At 39.8% G+C, this 5,556-nt stretch overlaps 1 long non-coding RNA gene across 3 annotated transcripts in view; it reads left to right on the forward strand.

Annotated features, from left to right (window-relative positions):
• LOC115947870 overlaps window positions 1-5,556 on the forward strand; it is a 184,991-nt gene that overhangs the window by 73,940 nt on the left and 105,495 nt on the right. For 2 of the 3 annotated variants that reach the window (XR_004081723.1, XR_004081725.1), the window contains exon 3: window positions 3,957-4,104. This is a non-coding gene — a long non-coding RNA (uncharacterized LOC115947870). Of the gene's footprint in view, window positions 1-19; window positions 61-3,956; window positions 4,105-5,556 lie in introns of those variants that run through there. The other variant, XR_004081724.1, reaches the window with a different exon arrangement.

Below are 5,556 nucleotides of genomic sequence, written 5' to 3' on the forward strand. Positions count from 1 at the left end.
AATCTCCTTTCCTCCTCCTGCCGGTATGCCCGCTATCCACACCATGCAGTGCACGACTAGGTAAAAACCCCTAACGCGCAGCTACTTCAGTTAGTCGGGTTGGTTTTCTTACGGAGCCTTGATTAACGAGGAGCAGTGCAAGGTGGGAGGAGGAAGCGCGGAGCGGAAGGGACCGGGGATGAGCGATGAGGGATAACAAAGAGTCAGGTGCAGCGCCGTACGGCGCCCTCACGGCCGCTCCTGCATGGCTCTGGTCTTTAAGCACTCCCCTTACAATTAAATAAGAAAACGGGAAAGCCGCGGAGGCAAAAGCCGCGTTTGTGCCGGCAGCTGCAGCGCTGAGAGAGAGAGGCGAGTGCATTGTGCGGGGAGCGGGTGGGTCCCAGCCCATTCCACCCCGTCCCATCCCATGCCGCGGGAGGGAAGATGCGCCCGGCGGTTGTTTAGGATTGCGCTTGCTCCAGGAAAAATGGCAGGAGGATAATGTTTACTTTTGAATCCCTGACCCGCTGCCAGGCTGGCGCTGGTTTTTAGGTTAGCAGAGGTTGGAGGAAGGGCCAGACTGAGGCGGAGCTTGCTGCTGTCAAGGAAAAAAAAAAAAGGGGGCTGCAAATTGCTGGTCTCAGCTTTTTTCTCTCCTCTCCTCCACCCCCGCCCTCCCCCGAAAAAAGGCAATGCTTTCTCTTAGGCTCTTAAAAATGATGCAGAATTTTAACCATCTGCTTACCCGGAGCTCTTCGCTGGTGCTGCACAGCTGAATGTTTGCAAAGGGAAGAATTTGTAAAGCTTTCTGAAATAGAGGGCTGTTTGTAAGCGTGTAAAATATTTTAGGGAATCCTTTCTTTAAAGAAAGGTTCTATTTAATTGCAAACTGAGAAGTGGGTATTAACAGAACTGAAACGTTTTTAGGCTGCTGTGGATTTTTTCTGGAAGAGACACAGGTGTACTGCTCCATCACGGCTTTGCCAACGTAGCGTGAGCAGTCGGAGACTCGGGAAGTGCACGGTGATGAGAGCTGAGCATTTTTGTAACGCTGTGATTTTTTTATTTCGAGGCTCGCTCTGGAAGTGTAGATGTAGCTGAATGCAGCAGAGCCATCCCTTTACCAGCTGTGTGTGTATATATGGGAGTAAAATTATTTAATGAGCAATATGGTGACTGGCAAAGGAACCATGTAACTGCCACAGCCTCCTGAACTGCCATAGTATGTCCAGTGCACAAAGGAAGACTGTTCTTAAATAATAAGGGATGGGGAAAAGGCTTTTGAAGTGGTGAAGCTTAAAGGAGAAAGTAGAAGGAGTCTTTAGTGTGGAATCCTTACTTGCCATAAATTAGATTAACTGTTTAAATGCCATGAACAGCAAGTTAAATATTTCAGATGTTCATAAATCAGAATATAATGTTTGTCTGGAGTAAGAGCTAAGAAAATTGGATGTTATTGGCTCATAATTCATCTACATATTTAAGATCAATTAGCAAGTTATAGAAAAAAGAGATTGTAGTGAAATATTTGAGGCATACAGTTCCTTTGAAAATGCAGTTTGGATTTTCTCTTTTAAGATCTGTCAATACCAAATTGTTACCTCAAGTCACTAGTTATTTTTTGTAACTGTGAGGACAGTATTTTCTTTAAATGAAACCTCTACAAATAAATATTAAGAAAAGCATTTACTTTCTGAAGCCAATGTAGAGGCCTGGCTAAGTTTCTTAATTCAATTTAAATTTATTTTAGAAGGCTGTATTACAGTGCAGATGTCTCATTGTCTACATACATTTTCTTATTTGTAAAGCTGAAGATTGGGGCTGTATTTTGTCACCTGTTGCCTACACAGGTCAAAAGGGGCAGGGAGGAAGAAGATTTACTGATCATGCAAGCTTTTGCAGGGAACTTGTTCATTTCATTACCGATTGGTAAAAAGCAGCCACTTTTTTCCCCTCTGCTTTTATGTGCCCCAGAAAATCGTACAATATGTGTCCTCCTAACAGTGCCAGAGAAGCATAATGAGGTGTTTAGTCACAGTTTGGATGTGGTATTTGTAGAAAACAGTGCAGGAACTGTGGGCTGGATGTTCAAGGGAATAGTCCTTGTGATCCAAGGCTGCCTAAATCCCAAATTGGTATCCAGACAATAGCGACGCTAAATTCTCCGTTTGCTTTTTGTTAGGCTCTTGTCTGCTGAACATTTTCCTTTTCTTGCAAGGACTGCAGCGTGGCTGGGCATTTTGGTAGTGGGGTTTGTTGGTTTGGTTTAGGGTTTGGTTTTGTTTCTTCTGTTAACCCTTGGATTTCTGTTGGCTCCCTTTATTGCAGAGCATCTCCGTAAATAGGAATGCAGACAGTCTGGAGTGAGTGTGCTTTTCTGATGTGGAATACATGGATGGGAGGGAGGGCTTGGAATGGTGAATCTTTGTTTTGTGGACCAGTAAAATACAAATGTGCTAGCATTTTCCCTTATTGTGTATTTGGATTTAAAAGTCAGTGGTGTAGTGGAGCACTCCGATATAAATGGCAGTCTTAGCTAGTATTCTGCAGTTTAGAGAACAAAGATTTCTTTGGGAATAACCATGTTTGAAATACTTCAGTATTGATGTAATTTGCAAGTAATTTATACATGTTTTACTGTATGTGCAAATATAGCATTATGCTGGCTCTGAGAATTCAGAATTGTATATTGGAAACCTGTTGGGATGCAGGACTGTATGGAACTGCAAACACCTCGACTAGTAGGGCAGTGGATCACTTGCTTATAGCAGTGTTTTTCTGTGGGTGTACAATTGTACATGAATAAATATGTAGAAGATGCTGGCCTTACAAAATAATTTTGGATTTGGCATTATTTAATATACAGCCTGTAAGGTATGTTGTCATCCCCTAACACACCTCTCAACATACCCTCTGTTCTTATTTTGATACTAATTTGTTCTTTCAGCAAGCATAATAGCATGAATCTGTGGATTCAGGTTATAAATTTAGTTCTAAATTTAAATAGATAAGCAGCTTATTTTAATATTAATTTCACAGTCCTGGTGATCAAAACAAAAAAAACCCCAAAAGTATCTTGCAGTTATTTGCAAAAATAATTGAGCTCAAGTTGCTGAACCCTAAATGTTGTATTTCTGCTTTGTTGTTGAATGCTGAAGCTGGTTATTTGAAAATAAGTAGGTTTTTTTTTGAAATATGGGAGAAGTTTGCTTTCTCACTTTGAATTCGTGTTAACTAGAATACTAAATGTATTATAATTACAGTGTTGTTTAAATAATGAATTAAAGCCAGCAGATTTGACACAATGTGCAAAACAGTTTGTAGCAACAATCAGTTTCCAGATAGTTCTGTGTACCGCCAAATTATGGATAGAAGAAATTGTATGAAATATTATAAGAGAAAGGACACGTTGTCTGATACTTGCTATGCAACATCATTATTACCTGGGATTGTTTGAGTGATACATAAGCAAGAAAAGTATTCTTTTTTTTTTTTCTTTTTCTTTTCATTTTTTTTCCTTTTTTTTTAAATATAAAGTCAGATCTCCCTGAGTTTCAAATTCAAAGAATCCCTGAAGAGACAAGTTCTGGGATGTCTCTCTCAGCTTGTAGTGTGCTGGCATCTATTACTGCTACAAAACATACAGGTTTATCTGAAGATTGTCTAAAAAGCTCCTGTTCTGTGAATTTTTCCAGTACCAATGGACAATGTGTCATATAAAACTCTAAAAAGAGATAGCCAGAGGGCTTAGTTCTGCTGTCAGCATAGAACACGTTTTCATTATTTTTTTTCCTGTGGTTTGAATAGAGATTCAAATCAGGCCTACCAATTTTGTTTGAAATGAAACAGAAAATACAAATATGGGGGTGTGTGCAAATACATTTATTTGTTTCTAATCTGCCTAATTAAATCAGCAATGTGGTATCTGATGTCCATTAAAAATGTGGGTTTTGTTTTGGGTCATTTTTTTTCAGTGCATGACTTGGAAAGTATTTAATGGTCAGTGGAAAAAAATGAGGAAGAGGAGGGTGTGGCTGCTGCTGGGAGGCTCTGGCCCTGCAAAGGGTCCCTGGCTTGTAGAGATGTGGTCCTGCATCGGCACAAAACGAAGACTTCCTTTAGGTAAAACTGAATTATTCTTTTTTTTGTTGTTGTTATTAATCAGAAAGCAGGCGAGCATGTAATCCTGCTATTTCTTATGTCTGTTTCTGAAAGCTGGTCAGTGGCCCTCACTTGAGTTTGGTAGCTTTATTCACATCTTGTTTTGCTCCAGACTTATCAATTCATTCCCTAATCAGTCATGACAAGAGCAACAAAAACTAGTTTAAGCTCTGCAGAGTCATAAGAAAAGTAGTTTGATGTTTTGTTTATTCTGAATAGCCAGTGAGGGACTGATCCTGTATGTGCTGAAGTGGATCTGTACCCACATCTGAATTTTCATTTCCACTCTGCATTGTGCCTTTAGTTCCTGAGCTGGCACATGTACACACAGATATTTCTGTCTATAGTTCTTTATATTATGGCCACACTTACAGCATCATAAAGTCTTGAAATGAGACTGAGAATATTTTCAGGTTACAGTTCTTGTGGGATGAAATTTTGACAGTATTTTTAGCAAAACTGGATGCTGGTTTGGTTTTTTTTTTTTGAGACATAGGCCCCACTTGTTACAAGGGCAATTTGTTAATAATGCTGATTTACAATTTCAGTTTTGACCAGTTGATGGTCAGCTAAAACTATTTCTATGCAGTAGTACAGTTTTAGCATTCCTTTTTTTTCCCCTTTGCTGCTGCAAATATAATTTGAGAACGTGTGAGTTCTACTGATACCATAAGTAAAGACAGCTGGTGAAACTTCAGTAGTAAAACCACTCACCGGTGTGGTTAAAAATCTGCTCCCACATCTCATGTCTTATATTTGAGCTCATCATCTCTTAATTATGTATCCTTGTCTTCCTTTGAAGAGCAGCAGTGTGTGGGTTGTGGTGAGGTGTTCTCACAGCTTGGGTGAATTGTTAGCCACAAGACCAAAGACTGAGTGTAGCAAACCACTGTATGAGTGGCAATATCCCAGGATCTGACACACAACTTGGACTGTCTTATAATTATTAAATAGGTTTTGCAAATAATGATGCATGCATGGGAAAAAAGATAGTAAGATAAAAAAGGAAAATGTATTTATATGTTACGAAGCAGAGCGCTATACGCAGTGTTTGTATAGTAAAACAAAACCTTAAAACTGAGGTTCTTGCTAATTATTTGTGGTGGCAGGGGGAGAGCAGGTGGCAAAGTAAACATACATGTTTTTGTGACGTGTAAATGATGCACCAGCAGCGTTGTGTCAGGCACCATAGCCAGCTTAGAGGATGAGGCATTTTGCTTTAGATAAAGTGAACTCGTCTATTTCTTTGTAATTTCTTTTGGCCACAGAAAACAAAAGTAGGAATTACTGCACTGGAACAGGCCCATGGTGTAATTAATGTCAAGTCTACCCTGACATTTTTTACAAAATTGATTGATTGGTAAGAGAGTGAAGTTGACCAGCCTCAGATCTTTTTGGAATACCCTGGCCTTG

Source organism: Geospiza fortis, unplaced genomic scaffold, assembly GCF_000277835.1.
Source record: "Geospiza fortis unplaced genomic scaffold, GeoFor_1.0 scaffold10, whole genome shotgun sequence".
Taxonomy (NCBI): domain Eukaryota; kingdom Metazoa; phylum Chordata; class Aves; order Passeriformes; family Thraupidae; genus Geospiza; species Geospiza fortis.